The sequence below is a fragment of the Mycetomoellerius zeteki genome, unplaced genomic scaffold, assembly GCF_001594055.1.
Source record: "Mycetomoellerius zeteki isolate Tzet28-1 unplaced genomic scaffold, Tzet1.0 scaffold386, whole genome shotgun sequence".
In the NCBI taxonomy this organism is placed as follows: Eukaryota; Metazoa; Arthropoda; class Insecta; order Hymenoptera; family Formicidae; genus Mycetomoellerius; species Mycetomoellerius zeteki.
Genome location: NW_017257377.1, coordinates 158,120 through 175,679, shown reverse-complemented (window position 1 = coordinate 175,679; position 17,560 = coordinate 158,120).

Here is a 17,560-nt window from a genome sequence, read left to right as displayed (position 1 = left end):
TTTATATTTATTTTATTGCGAAATATTATTTGTTCCTTCTAACTTTTAGTATATTTCACCTTACTTTGATAATTTATCTGTTCAAAGACAAATGATAGTCTCGAATAGACTCGTTATATTCTTTGAATTATTTTCACGCTTGTCGGAACGCTAATTACATCGGACATCAACTTTGCAATGCTAGTAAAGTGGCAACCGGTAAAATATTCAAAGTGTATCAAATTACAACGTAAGTTTTCTTAGCGCACCAATTCGGCCGTCCTAAAAACGATATTCTTCAAATTAGTGTAAGGAGCAAAGAAGATAACGTTAAAAGCCAATTATTCATTTTAATCGATTAGTTACTCACGGAATTTGTTTACAGTTTTTTGTTGCCTTGCATTTCTCACAGGTACACGTGTATGTATACGTAATATGTATTTAACTTTTGTGGATTATAATTCTCGGAATATTATGCAGGCGAGGTAGATTTGATGCATCACCATATATTTTTTGTGTAAAAGATAGAATTCTAAAATTTTTTGACTTTCCAATAATTATGTCTTTTTTACTGATGAAACATTTGATTTTTACCACTCTGTTTATTTTTATTCTAACTTACTTGATTTTTTTCCGATTAATGTGTATTGATATCAGAATTGATGCATAATTAAATTAGCAAGATCAATCCACAATTTTAAACGAAAATCAGCTGAGATCAAATTACGTTCCAAAATGCCGGCATAATATTCGCATTATAACGATAGCGAAGCCACAGAATGAAAAATATCAGAGAACATATGCAAATCAAGGAAGGATAGTTCGTTATGGAAAGGCGTTAGAAAATATGCATGAAAATCCAGATAAAAATTCGCCCTCCAATATTATGCGCCGTTTTCGGCAGCGATTCGGATCCGCGATGACCGTCTGTCGAGGATCGCTTATTGCAAAATTATACGGCGATCTCAGTCGAGAACGAAACTATAATTTTGCTATTATACTATACTCACTGCTATAATAATATCAGAAAAATGTCGCGTATTTCTAGGCATAGAGCTCGTATAAATTGAGTTGAAAAGGGTGGAAAAACCCTCTCCAAAAAGTTTGTTAAACATGTATTTACATAACCCTTCGTCTGCAATCTGGATCATTTTGACAAACGGAATTTCATCATTTTTGCTCAAAATTCAATTTTTAATAATAATAAAATTATAGTTTCAATATTTGAGTTAAAAATTATTTAGCGATGTAACAGAGGTGTTGAGAAGTAGCTCTAATTATTTTAAAGCTTATTATTAAAATAATAAAAAAACTTGGCCTTGCCGAAAAAAGACCCAAATTGCAGATTGAGGAAATAAAATGTGATTGCAGATGGAGGATTAACATTTAATTATTATAGAGTTTTTGTTTCAAGTTGTGTGTAACTTTTTTCATTAAGGTATGTGTATGTACACCCAGAGGAAGATTTCTTTGATCCAAAGAAATGTTTCTTTGCTATACGGTTAAAGAAAAAATTTCTTTGATTTGAACGTCATTTCTCTTTGATTTGAAAATAATTTTTTTAAATCAAATAAAAAAGTTTTTTATTTTAATTAATTTGATTTTAAAAAATTATGTTCAAATCAAAGAAATGACGTTCAAATCAAAGAAATTTTTTCTTTAACCGTATAGAAAAGAAACATTTCTTTGAATAAAAGAAACCTTTCTCTGGGTGTAAGTGTTAGAAAAGTAGCATTTCCAAAAGCTTTATGACTGTTTCCATTTTGAGCCGCTCTAATTCTTTGACTTTCTAAAGTTAAGATCTTGGCTCTTTTCCGAATCTTCGTTAAAAAGTCTCTTTTTTAATACTGTGACAGAGATCACTCTGATTTGAAGAAAACTCCTAGCTGGAAGTTCTTGTTTCTGGAACAGAAAGTTTCAGTACGAACAAAAAATACTTAGAAAGGGTTGGTTCTGACAATGCTACTGAACGAAAAGCCGAATCTGCGAAAGAGATATCAAATACGCTCGATTGGCTGTCACGCCCGATAAGACCATGTCACATTGAATTTAGATGGTTGTCGTCAACCTTTCGACCTAGCCATTTTAGCGAACGTTTTCGAGCTTTTTGAATTTCGTTATCCTGTTGTTCTGTTTCTATCCTTTATTCTCTATCTAGTACGAACATTGTTATAAATGTTTGACTTCTAAATTTTTATCACAAAGGGAATGACCTGATGTATTTCAAAAAATATAGTAAAGCTTGGAGAATGTATTACTAGGATTTTAACTTTCTCTGTCTCTCTCCAACCTGGATCTTTTTTATCCCAAACTTTTTTCTATTTTAAACTTTCAAAAAATGTATAAAAATTCAGTTATTTTTCAACACTCTATTACGTTACCAAATAGTTTTTTAACTCAAATGTTAAATGTTAAATAAATGTTAAAATCTTTAATGAAAATTGAATTTGAGCAAAAATGGAAGTAAAATTTAAGAGTGATTTAGACTACAGACGGAGGATAAAGCAAACAAAATTACGCATAAAAATATTATAGGTAGATTACTAAAAAAAATATTAAACGTCTAGAAACTAACCACATAAAAATAATTAATTACATACAAATAATATTTGTTATTTAAAATGAAATGAAAGTTTTTGAATAAACCCTTCAATTATCTTTTTACGCATGATAACATCCGTGTCATGACGTGGCGACCAAGCGTGTTATTGATGATGGATTGAAAATTCGCGATTGATGGTGAGCAGCGTTTCATTAAAAGCGCGAGCAAAATCAGCGATCTAATAATGTCCGCCCCAATTTTGTCGCAGCATTGTTGCCGACGTCGTTTCCACGAGTCGCGACGAGACGGCTCTTTCTGCGATCGATCGACATGTTCGTGTCCCAACGACGATGGAACGCGGCGACGCCGGCCGCGCATTGAAGCGCACGTCACCATAGCGTCGATAACAAACGGTCAACGCATGCATGTGTGACCATAAGCGTTAACAGGGTCCTCATTCAAGCGCGAAAGATAATGTTTCATCGGGAACTAATGATAACCACGTTTTATGAAATAACTATTTCACGCTCGCACCATGGTACCTAATGGGAGTTTTATGCATCGATGAACGTTCGAAAATCGTTTACGCCATTTTTCTAGTTAAAGTTGTGTGTGTGTGTGTGTGTGTGTGTGTGTGTGTGTGTGTGTAGTGAACGCTCAGTAATTCCATTCGATCCATGCAAATTTACTCTACTTATCTCTTCCGCTTAGAAATAAATTATTGATTTATAGCTACTGAATTTAACATGATTTCCTATTCATTATAAAAGGCTTTAAACAAAACCAAATTATTTTAATTAAGAAAAAGATTTAAGAAGAGATTTAATGAGTCTGCAAAATGTACGAGATTTTAAAAAGATATATGTCGGTTAAAAGAAATTGGAGCTTGCAGAATAAGTTTTAATCTTATTTTCAGAATCAGCATAAAAGATCAACATAAAAGTCAGTCAAAATTTTCCATTTAACGAAATCATCGATCAGTGTTATTATAGACAAATCTGGAAGAAGAGAAGAATTAAAAAGAAAGAAGATTCTCTTAGAAAGTTATAATATAATACTGTTGAAACATTAATGTCAAAGAATTTAACGAGCTTAACATATTGAATGCTTTATCTTTTTAGTACTGAATCAATTAGATCGATTTCTTGAAGATTATTATTATCTTTTATATACTCGGCTATTTGATCATGCAACTATAGAACTTTTTATATTTAGTTTCTTGTAGCTTGCTTCCTTCTACTTATAACACAAGAATAACAAGTTTGAGCAACTTCCTTGTAGAAAGGTAAATTTATTTTTACTCTTTACAGTATTTTAATAATAACAAATTTATTCTTAATATTCTTTTGACATGTAACAAATTAGAAGAATATTATGTGAAGGATATGTTTAGCTCAAAATTTTAATATAAAATTCAGGCGAATAAATTAGTAATTAAAGTAACGAACGCATTGAGTATAAAAAAAATGATGCTTTTGCAACATGTATACATATATATATTATATATATATAGTTGTAAAAAACATATATAATATTTACGCCTGTCTCACAACAATGTGTTGAGGTTAGCGTTCATAAGAAAATACGTTCGTGCGAAAATGCAGCTGAAATATACAGATACGCTCTTCATGGAAAAGTAAAGACGCGTTTATTTTACGCTGCAGCTACAGCCATGGTAAACAAATTTTCTTGACGCTGGTAATTGCTGTCAATTTTTCGTGGAAATACAATTGCCACTACTTGTTCTACGGTGTTCTGCATTAGAGATATACCTGCAGATCTTATATTACATTTATCTTCACATCTTAATATTATTTCTTCATCCTTTTTATTGTATTTCGTTATGTATGTTTAAATATCTATCTATATAATATACTTTTTACTCATTTTCTATATTTCTTTTTAATTAAATTATTTAAGTTTCTTATGTATTAACATTCCATGAATCTCGTCAATATATTGTCACATTAAAAGGATTAAGAAGCGAAGAAATGATACGAGTTTACTATTTTTTGAAGAGATTCACGTTTTAACGAGAAAACTTTCATGATATATTTAATTGTTTGAAGATGTCGCCCATCTATGTAAACATCAAATAATTGCCATGGATCCCTAACTAATAGCTGCCAAAGTTCGTCTTTGATTTGACTTAGCGACTGTCGCGACGCAATTAAATGCTTGGGGTTCCATTTCGGAGACGATAAATCGATACTTAACGGCTTTGCTTCCACTTCACCGCCGAATTAGCCGACATGTTCTCCCAAAGGAGACGACACGTGTGTGCTCTGTACACGGTTTTCAATTACGGTATTTGAAAGGCTGTCTTCTGCTTAAGTCATGTGGACATTTCAGTTATCTCGTTCACAGGCTTTTATAAAATCAAGTAATTTAAAATTGAACAAAACATAAGATAAAATAAAAACTAAAAATCGTCTAATTCATGGTATTATATGTGCACAACATTACATTATTCCAAGACTTAAAAAATGACATATTTAGATAAGCCCTTTAATTTAGAACAGGATTTTTCAACCGGTGTACAAAGAGTTCCCTGGTGTAAATTTTAGAGAAAGTAAAAAGAAGCGAAAAAGTTTCGAAATAAATAAAAACCGAGTAAGGTGCAAAATAAAAATTTTTTTTAAATTGTAAAAATTGTCTAAATTATATTGTGTTTGCTCTCATTTTAACTAAAGCGATATTGCTATTTCACTAAAATCACTTTTCAAACGGTACAATAAAAATTGTAGAACACTTCTATTTCTTTCTGAATGTCGTGTTAGTGATATCTGCTAAAAGACTTATGTTGAGCGCTGAAACATGTGCATCTAATGATGTACCTTGATAAATTTGATTCGTTATTTATTGTGCCACGCATAAAAAGGTTGAAAAAGATTAATTTAAAACGTGAAACATTTTTATTTATAATAATACGCGTTGCGTATTTATCAAAAATCTATTAACCTTACTTTTACAACATGCAAATTGTCTAAATATTGTATCTTTTGCTTCATAATATAAGATTATTGCTATAGTTACTACAATACATCATTATCATCATCTAACAAGATGTTATTTACAATAGGAAATTCTCCGTAATCCATATATTAAAATTTGTCATTGTCATTAACTGACAAATAGCATACCGACTGACAATCGCGAATAATCATTGTTCAGTTGAATCGGGTCTTATCAGCGAATACAGGTGCCACGTTCAGACACGTGACTGGTAGCGAGCGAGCGAGCGATTACTCACAAATGATCGCCGTCTGTGATCACGGTCAGTAATTAACTGCATAATGGCACGAAGTGACGGTGACCCGTTGTCAATTAGTGTCTATTGTTCGCAGTTCAACGAAGGCAACTAATTGGATGTCTCGGATTTTAACACGTGTTCTATACAAACATGACACTATCAGTGTTCTCAATTGAACTCTCATATTATCTTCACGAATCTGTCAGTTTTCCAAATGTTTGTTATTTTATATTCCATTCTTGCAAGGCATTTTGTTTCTATGTCCAAGAAGATATCTGCAGAGTGTTTATATCTTGGAAATTCTTAAAGTTTGTGCAAGTTTCTTACTTTGTACAACTTTTCTTTTCTCATCGAATATTGTACTTTTGAAAATATTTATAAATATTTACAAAACTCTTTTGAATCCCGGAATTCTTTCAGACAAATGTATTGTATTAATTGAATACAAATTTATGTGATGTGATATAATACGGCCCAATACACCTGCATTGTATTCATTCTGATGCTCGTCGCAGCTAATAATGCATCACGATTGAATAAATGCATGAGAGTCCACGGAGCTCATCTGTACGAAGTGACTACGCGAAGGAAAGGTCAGCGCAAAGAGAAAGGAAAAAGCTATTTGCCAAGCTGCGGCCATCTCTTTCCTCTCTAGAGAGTAGCTCCATTCCGGAAATTGGTCAAAAATCAAACCGAGTCGTCGACGTGAACGGGAACGTTGGCGGTGTAGATCTTGGCCGACGTGGAATCCAACAAATCTGCAGTTTAACGTCGAGATTGGCACGGTCGAACGGACACAAAGAAGGAGAAGAAAACCTCGACGACACGACGGAACAAAAGAATTTGCTCAACTACATGTACCTCAGCCGTATCGTGAAATAAACTTCTCGGAGTTCCTGCGAAACTTGCTTAATAGTTTAACAGAAGAATCTAAATGATATTAACAATAGTTAGAGCAAGTTCCATAGACATTAGTACAAGTTAACTTAGAGAGAAATGTAATTAATTCTGTGTTCCTTTCTAGAAACGGAATTAGAGAGTAAAGGTTTGAAAACAAATAAATGTCGCTTTCACTCATATTCCTTAATTATTTTTAATATAAAATAACTTTATTTTCAAAAACCTTTAACATATAAAACATTTAAAAAAAGTTACTATAAATTTCTTTCGGCGCTTTATTGATAAAGCGTTTCGTGTATTGGCGATTCAAGATGCGCCATTCGACTTTCTATCTAACAGATAGAATTTGACGAGAAGTTTGATACTACGAGCTTTCTATAAGCGAGGGAGGGATAGAATAAGAAAGGTGGAAGAAAAAGTTTTCTGTTCCTCGCTTCATGTTTTCATCGCGAAAGTTGGGTAATTGAGAAGTTCGGACTTTGTAACTGTCCGTCATAATCTCGCGACGCCGTTATAATATCCTTGATGCAACTGCACGCAGGGTTTGCTGGTCGACAAAATATTTTCTCTCTCGTGGAAATTGCGAACGTAGTTCTTTAAAAACATTTTAAACCCCCTTGAGTTGACGAGTAAGCATTTATTTCATTCAGAAGAGTACCATAACCTGTGTGCAGATAACTAAAGAATATTTTCAAAATCCACAGAATCTACTACTGTACAATTTGAATTTAAAAAATTGTCAGAGTATGATGAAAGGATTTAAAAAAATGTATTGTTAAAGAATTCGCTATTTTTATTAAATATTTTAAAATAAAAAATTTATGAACCAAAAAATTTTAAGAGAAATCCGTACATTCAGACATTACAAAAGAAATATGTTTCATATTTACGTATTTGTAAAATGTACTCTAAATAAATATAGTTCCCTTACTTTAAAAGTGATACAACTTACTGAAAAACGTGATTTTCGAGTTCGAGTTATTACCATGAATGAGTTAGGTACCTAATTATTCTGTCAATCACCAAAAGCAAACTAATTTAACTTCACAATTTGTCTGCCAAATAGCTCCCGTCGTTCTTAAAGAGATCCATAATATCTTTTACAAGAGTGATACATTTTAATTATTTTTATAAATAAAAAGGGTAGTTTTCTAGAGAGAGAGAGAGAGAGAGAGAAAGAAAGAGACCGTTTAGATTTAATATAATTTTGGTGATTAAAATTTGAAGAAGTTTTTATCTTAAATTAGGCGTTTCAGCTGATATCAAGGTAAATATCAAAAATTATTGGTGATATATCAAGTTGTCACTTTGGATGAATTATTCCGAATTTATTAATCTTGCAGGATATCAAAATCGTCGTAATTCAAAACGGATGATTTTTAAAGAATTGTGAAACTAAAATAATGCAAATGACATTTAATTACGTTTTATTAGTTAATACTCTGTTAAGTTAGAAAATAGTTTTCTAACTTATCTTTATCCTTTTTCTAAAAAACTTTATTGAGTATGCGTTGTGCTTTTTAAAGTAAGGAAACGATATATAAAATTGTGTTAGTTTTCCAACTATTCTAGGTACTCAAGGAATGTTTAAGAAATAAAAGAAGAAGATTAAGATTGTAAACGTAACTAATTTAATCTAAGGAATAAAATATTCGATCATAGAAAATTTATAGGATTTAAAGATAAAACGGACTGTTATCTTTAATTCGACCTATATATAATTCAACTATGATCCTGTCGTCATCCTTCCAGACGCGCAAATGTATTAAACTTTAGACAGAGTAAGAGAAAGAGTCATTAGCTAAATATATCTGTAGTTCCAGAGTATTTGTGGAAAACGGAGAATAAGGTTAATGCGCTTTTTAGAGGCTTTTGAGTATCCTAAGATTCTCTTGAATATACCCTTTTCGCGGAGAAGCAGGTGAATGTCAGGAGGCAAAGAATTGCAGCTAACAGAAGCGACTGAAAGATCCAAGTCAGTGGAGAATGCAACTACCCCATGCGCTTTCTTTAGAGTGTCCTCCTCATACCTACATCGGATAAGCTGCCCCGTCCCTTCCCTTCACCCTCAATTCTTAATTCCGCTAGTTTGTTGAAGTTGGCTATCTGGATTATACGAATTTTCCTGCATCTCGGTATGGTTTCCTTCAGTCTCTTTACCTTCATTTAGAGTATCTCAGTTAAACTGAACTTTTACTTAAACAGCGGGATGCGTCTCGATTATCAACATCTGACATTACGTATCACTTGTAGGATAATAAAGGTCTATCTACTAAAAATAATAACTTTCTATCTGAAACAAGTTGGAAACAAAGAACAAATTTGATTTTAAAGAATAAATCGGTGGAGTTGCAGTTAATAAACATCCATACTTTTAATAAAAATGTGTTGGTTTACAAACAAATTGGAAACATTTTCCAATTTTGTTTTTAATCTGAAGTTCTGAGATAAAAGTAACGTGAACTTTTACACACTTTAACCAAAAAAGTTTACAGTCAGACAAGGCAGTTCAGTTTCCTTAATGACCAGGAAAGAAAACAAGAATCCTTAAAGAGAATTGAATGGTCCATTCGGATATGAGTTTTCGCGATACTATTTAGGTAGTTGCAGCTGTAAGACTGATCGCACAATAATGCAATTTTTGTTTGCATTAAATATTTGAACTGCAAACTTTATCATGCTTTTGGCATTATTTTTATTAAGTTTTTAAAAATTTTATTATTATGTTGAAATTTGAAATCAAAAGGTGGTTGCAGTTGTAGAACTGATCGCACAATGTACAATAACAAAGAATAAGAATAAAGAAGTATTTGCATTAAATATTTCAATTACAAATTAACGTTTTTGGTATTATTCTTTTTTAAGTATCTTTTTAAAAATTTTATAATCGTTAAAATTTTGAATTGTTTACGTATATATCATAAAACGAGACGAATAAAGCAATTAGATGTGAATAAAAAACGACGTTAAAATATTTTCATGTCAATAGCAAAGTACGATGGTAAAAAAAAAACCGAGGAAACGGTTGTAAGCCAGAGGATTTGCAAGTAGGCATTTGAGTTGGTAGACATTATCCTAGGATGATTCTTTTATTTCTCTCGCCGAATTTGTCGGCAAGTTAAAACAGTCCACAATGCCGCGAGTGTCATAAAAGTGGAACGTTATATTTTCTTTCTGCTGAGTTTTTCTTCTCTTTTTTGCGCTTTTTTGTTTTAATGGACGTTTTCTCGACGAGGTACAGGAGGAGGAGCATTTTCTTATTGATCGGGGATTCACGATGTCGATGTTCTTCATGAAATTCGCAATGACGTCGCTCCTGCAGAAATCAACGCTGACGCGAACGCGTTTGGCGTTATGAATTATTAACGTATTCAATTCTCCTGTTTTCACCGACGAGGCCGGAAATCGGAATGAATCGACAACGATCGAAGTTGCCAGTTAAGTTCCATTAATAGCATACGATTCTCGTCTATGATTTTCCACTCCGTCCGAGAACATGGTGCGGACGATAAAAACCTTTACGGTGAATGCGTCGACGCTTCGCTATATTCGGTGAAGCATTGTACCTTGTGGAGCACTATACTTTACATACGTACGGCCGTGTCGTATATCCGCAAGCGTATATTTTCGGAAACTTTCTTCGATATTCTGCGAGTAGTTTCTTTGACTTTTTTTTATGCCTTTTCGTCCTCCCTTATTTGAATTTAGAAATGCACCCTCTGACAGAGTATTACAGTGCGTTATCCAATATTTCTTGTTACGTTGATATTGATATTAAAAGAATATAATTTTTAATCACAATAATTTTTGAATGTTTTTTGAATGTTGCGTTTAATAAAAATTTATTTATACATATCTATATTTTTTCAAGTCCTATTTTCTATATATGCCAAAGTTAAAATACTATATTTGTATTTTATCAAATTTTCTTCATTTCAATTTTGAGGTATATAGTTCTATTGTTCTATATTTCCTCATATGCAGAATTTAATTAATATTAATTTGCAAATCTGTCTCATATTTTATACAATTATGCCTTATTCATTAGAGCATGATAAACTCTGTCAATTTAATTCAATTTAATCGAAGAACTCAAACAGCAAACATTTTGTATTTACCACGACGAAAATCATTAAATTCTATTGGATTACATTCTATATTTAACAGACTGTGGCAGTTCTAAGCCGGACTGCATTTACTCGTACAGGCAGTCGATGTCGATTATTTATCGCAGAATAATATTGAGGATATTCTCCAACGTCGGGCTGAATTTGACCGTTGCCTATGAAACAAATCAACCCCCATTGGGAATATACCATCACGGCGGATATCAATGAACTCAAAACGACATGCAAAAATTCACTTTGTCGGTTTGCGAATTGTCCTAGCGGCAAGTTTCGCCCTGGAAAATTCAATTCGGGTTGAAAAACAGACAACACGAGAGAATAAATGGTTAAGCCGGTTCAGATCTCGCTTAATAAATCGTTCGCAGCTACCTCTCTTTCTCTTTTCTTTGTGCTTGTCTTTTATACGCGACTGCACCTGTACGTGCTGTATATCGTGCAGGTATACGCGACTGCATTTTAGTTCACGAGCTTAGCACAAAGGACAAAGCCATGTTTTCTTTTCTTTCATCTTATGTAGGACGCGATGTAGAAAGTGCTGAATGCAAAGGTGTCTATTATGCAAAGAGTTTTGATTCGAAAAGAAAGAAACACGTTATTGTGGACGTGATAATTTTATTTTCAACCATTAGTACACACGATAATATTCTGGTCTTTTATTATACACAATGAGTTGTTCATGTCTCGGATTAATTTTCATCACTTTTACGAGTATGCAAAAATTTTTAAGTGATTCTTATACATATTTTAACATCTTTAGAAAATATTTATGAAGTCGTACATTTAAAAAGAAGGAAGAGAGAGACCATTAATTAACGAAACGCTTTTAGTATTTAAAAAAAAAAAAGAAACGCGTGGAACATTAATGAAATACTTAATACACCAATCGAATATGTCAGGCCTGTCCAATTTGAGCTCCCCCCGGAGCCAACATGCAAAGCCATCGATTCAAAAAAATTCAATGTGGATAAGATTTCGGGGACTGTAAAGTGTTGATATGCATCTGTAACGCTTATCAACACTTTATAGTTCTTAAAATCTTATTCATATTGAATTTTTTTGCGTCGATGGCTTTGCATGTTGGCTCCGGAGCTCAAATTGGACAGGTCTGGTATATGTGTTAAAGATTAAAATTCATGTGTCATTAATTTTACTTTTTTCCTTTCCCTAATGCAGAGATATGATTATGGAAAATACCACTTTTCGCCAATCGACATATCATTAGTCATATTTTTGGCTGGAAATTGAAAAATTTACTATTGAAAAAAAAGGACGAACTGCATATAAATCTTCCGAATGGCTTTCTTTCATTCTTCCATATCTAAATGCGAATTCCTAAGCAGGTCGTGCCGAATCCGCGGAATACGAAAAGTCGAATTTACATTCGACATATATCCATGAGAGATTGCTGAAGTGTATATTCGTATCAGTCTTCAAAGTTACACTGCAGTTTTTATCGTCGAATTAATTGAAACTTTGGTATAGAAGACACTGCTTTTTGTAAAACAGAAAAACTCTCCAATTTCTAGAGTGATTTGTTTGTACGTGGCTGTTGTGTTTTCTTTTTCGTTTTGGGTTTGTATTTTCCTATACTTCTCTTTACTGTTTTCCCATTTTTAGATAAGTCTTGTGTTTCTGTAATTATCGTTTAATCGCACTAGATTGCGAAAAACGTTTACAGGACCGTTCATTCATTTTATATTCCATTTATCGTATTCTGATACGCGTGCAATATCGGAAAAGCAATAATCTGAAATTTAATTCAGAACCCTATTATATTTCATGCACCGTCGATGTTTATGACGGCATTAGTAATCTTAGTTTGATAAAGAAACTTTTTTTGAAAATTATAATCGTTGGATTTGGAGATATCGGAAGTTGGAGTCGTTTCACACGTTTTATTCGACGGATATTTCGATACGGTCGACTTGATCGGAAATCAATTTCCTTGGATGGACATGGAGACAGAGATGCTACTGGGGATAACCCAGATATTCTTATTTACTTCATATACAATGAAAGAACGAGAGAAAATAAAGAAAAAGGAAGAGAAAAAGAGGGAAAGGAAAAAGAAACAGAAATCCGCTCGGAAGTGCACGTTCCTCAGTCTTCCTCGTAGGACTATTATACACCATTATCTCGATCTAGCCCACCTCCTCATCTCACACGTATATACACACAAGCAGAAAAGTACGCAATACAAGCAAGTGGAATTCAGTGGCACGAAATAGTACTCCGCTGTAGCACATTCACCTTGGTCAGGAAAAAGGTATGTTAGAACGAGAAGAAAGCGAAAAAGGAAGAGCTACGAAAGGAAGAAGGCACTCTGAAAGCTTGCTCTAGTGACAGATCTGTCAAATCCTGGGATACATAGGTTCTTCTGTTCTACGAGGTATCGTCTAATTCCTGGATTTGATGTTATACACATTTCTGCCCTCTCCAATTTTTATCTGCTGAAATCTACATCTTTTTATCTAGACTTTTGTAGTCTCAGATGCTGTGTACGATTCTCTCTCTTAGAGATCTCTTTATCTTATTTTATTTTATCTCCATCGCACTTTGGATTACCGTTGTTCCTTTCTTTGTATTCAAGATTTTTAGATCCATGCATCTCGCGATACTTTTGCGCTGTAAAACCTTACTTCCTCATACCACTTCAAGGATTTAACGCTCGTCTTCTTTCTTTGCCGATAGACAGAATCTTGAAGAGGAAGAAAGGTATGGCTTGCGCTACCGTAGAAAATTACCTCCGTCCGACTAGCATTGGAGATTCTGCGTGTCAGTCTCTCCTCCATGCTCCTTGCACGTTCTGCCGTCGTTTCTTTGTATCCTCTTGCCTGGCAGGAAGCAAGGGGATTCAGGATTTCCGCCAAACCAAACGTAGGTTTTCCCTTCGACGGGTCCAGAACGTCCGATTCTGCGTTCGCTTTTTCCTAGTGTCGACTTTTTATTATTCTACGAGCCAGCAGAAAACAATGGCAAGGATTTCAAACGTCTCCTGCCGCGACACTGAATGAAACCTTCCAAACATTTATTTAATGAAGTCATAATGACTATTTATGCAATTTCACAAATTATTAAATACTGCAATTATTTTTAACACAAGTATTCTTTGTGTTTCTTGAATAATTTTGAATAGCATTCTTACATAATTAAGTTCTCAATTATACTTATTATAATTTTTTAATCACTACATAAATAATTATTGGTCGGGACTTTTAGTATATTGTGTAATACGTCATTTTAAATAACTTCTCGCAAACAAATCTTTTTTATAGCAATTTTGCCTTCAAAGCGCAAAAAGAGATTTAATTTTCCTGGGATAATATAATGATTTTGATAATTGATTTTAAACTCATTTCCATATTTTGTGCTCTTAAAAATTCTTGAATTTTTGGATATACCTTCTTTAATTATTAATCTAAAAATTCCATAATCGAATTTTTGTAGTTACGTATTACAATTTCAATGGTGGATGTAAGTTTTTGTTAGAATAATCTTTCCATGATAATATTTCTTTACACTCATACATATTTTGGATCGAACGGACAAGCTTTTATAGTGTCTCTTGTGTGAGAACGTAGTATTCTATAAATTTTTTTCAATATTTTATGTCATCGTAACAAATCCAAAGAGGACAATTTATCACGTGGCGGTGGCAGCTATAGTAAGAGATTTGATCGAGGCGTGAATTTATGCATAAGATCTTTATGACACTTTCGAATTTCTCGTTTCCGTAGGGTTAGCTGAAAAAAGGAAGCCCTACGGATTGGTTGGTTTGTTGAGTGAAGTCATGTCTGAACAAGGGTACTTCTGACCCTTAGTCATAGTAAGTAGGGTGACGAAAGTACCACAGGGCTTTTCACTAATGTTTGTCTATCCCAACACGTCCTTAAAAAAGAAGTACAGAAGCTGAATGAAAGAAGAGAATCTAAAAAACTTTTTACCAGCACGCCATTATTGTGACTATAAATTTTTGTTTCAGAGAAAAATGAGCAGCAATATTTGCAAATTTATCACGATGATGGAGCAGTATTTGATTCAAAAGAATATAGAGATTCATTGACATCGCTTTTATATATACATATATATATATATTATATGAACTACATTAATAAGTACTAAAGTTTGATACTTAATTATGTAACTGTTGATATGAAAAATATATAAATTTTCATTAATCTTTAAACGACGAAAAAATTTTAAGTCGCTGGCACATACAGGGTAACTCCGGCAAATACGTCGCGCTGGGATTTACGCCGCAGAAGTCAGAAAAAATAGAAGGAGTGGGGAGTAATTTTCCCGCAGCTACTCTGTTACATGCCTTTATATTATATTAGTATTGAGTTATAATTTCAGCTTCTTACTGTTAATATTAATGAAATTATTGTGAGTTGAATCAATTTGTCACTGTAATAAGTAGCGCCATCATAAGTTATAATCTACATAAAATGATTACTGTAGGGCGTGTAAAAGACTTAGTGGTTATTTCGTGATACATACGTGTAGAGGAATAGTAAAGCATGTTTTATAGCAAAATACAAGTGCTTTGCTTTCGTATTCTTTGTTTAGTTTGTTGTCTTGTATATATCCCACCTGTTTGGGATATACGGCATTTTAGTGGATGGGATTTATGCCCAAAGCATATAAAGTGCGCAGATTGAATTCAGTGCACTAAATGCAATAAGTACCATATATTACATGAAATATGTACCTCATGTCATAACATTTGTAAAATATGTAGGAAGATTGTAATTATTATTTATTACTTCATATACGTATTTATCATTCTTATTCTTTAATAAAACTTTATAAACGCATTTTATAAGTTATTGTGTCATTTTGTGTCTTATTTATAAGCATTATTTGTTAATTTTTCATGAGCCATACATACCCCCCTCTTTCCTATGAGTAGCCATATATCCCACCTCTATGGGATATATGGCAAAAATGCAAGGCTTTCAAAATGTTCATTTCTTAATACGAAAAATGAATATTTCGAATTTCTAATATATTTTTTATAGTAGATAGTAGACAGTACAAAGTTTTTACTGATATAGTTCGTTTACTTTAAACATAGTAAATAATACGTAGTAAATTAAGTTTTTGGTAGGTACGGCGTATATACCGGAGTTACCCTATATATATATTTCTTAATAAACTAGTAAAATAAGTTAACAGATCTTATATTAAAATAAAAATTTCTAAATAGTCTGATAGAGATTAAATGTACGATGAGATTAAACGCTTCGAGACTCGTGCCAACAAGTTGAACAATATTGATGAGTTTCTAAGCTTTCGCTGATTTAACATGTCTAACGTTTTTGAACAAAACGTAGGTAAACGGTGCGAAAAACTGCCCGTTCGATCTGTCGTGTATTTTGTGCTTTATAGCTGTGCATGTTTGAATTTCGCAGCACGTAGTCGAAGGAAATTAAGACCAATCAGTGGTGATATGTGATTTACGGCGATAGTCAGTATCGGCGAGCGGCAGGGATTACATCGGACTCCATCGTGGCTCTTTTCCCGCCGTTGCTTTTTTCCGAATTCATTCTATTGGCGTACCTGCGCTACGTCTCCATTACGAATTGGATCCGGTAAATCTGTGCCATTTGAGGAACAACCTGGATTCTGTGCATCAGTTTGGATTCTGTATATTCGAAGTATAAGCCTGTGGGTCATGTGATTGCCAGCTTAGATTTTATCAATGAATATATTCATAAATATATTGATATTATCTGAAAAAAATATTGCACCTTTTTACATAAACAAAGTCTTTAAAAAGTTTTGTTTATCTTATTTTCTTCAACATACTCAAACTTTCTTACAATATATAACATATTATGTTCGCAGTATATTATCATATATTACCAGTATATTACAATCTGTTACCTTTAACATACCAACAATTGTTATTAATTTAATGATACATTTCTCTTATTATACGAAATATGTATAATTTTCATACATAACGTGTAACAAATAATTCAGTCTTAATATATGTGTTCTTTCACGGTGACGTTACGTCCAAGATTCTTAGAAGAAAACGAGCGCAAATATCGATATTCCGCGATAATATGAAGGAAACGAAGTCTTGCCTTTTCGCTCTGTATTCCGCGCCGCGAGGTACGCGGAAATGGAATATTAAGGATTCCTTTTGGAATTTCAACTTATGATTTCCCTCCGGCGGGTAAAGTTCCACGAACGATGTAACGATTGTATAACGATATCGAGATATCGCAGAAGTTCCAGTGTTTCAAGATTCCGGAAGCCCCATAGCTACGCAGGAGATCTCCGACATTTGCGAGAAAGAGTTACTTCCCGAGTATTTAAAAGTATTTCATTGTTATTCTAAAAATTTTGCATAGTCTGTATATTAAAAATTGTTAAATTAAGAATTAAGAATAGATGCACACGTGTTAAAATTGTTTGTCCTTGCTCTTTCACAAAACACAAATGCAGCCAAAGTTAACGATCATGGCTGAGATGCACTCCAATTCTTAATCTATCTCGAGAGTACCAGCGATGTCTGCTGTATTATATATGCACATTCGGTTAGAATTTGTTTTTTTAATGACATTACACTTGAGAATACGAAGCGTCGGGATTTAAAAATGGATTTCAAAGATTTGAATAACAATTTATTTTATAATAACGGCGAAAGAACAATGTAAGGTTGGCGTATTTTAATGACGACGTGTACGATGGGGACAATGTGATTTAACGATCTCCTTAGAAATGGAAGTAAGGTCTTAGGATGTT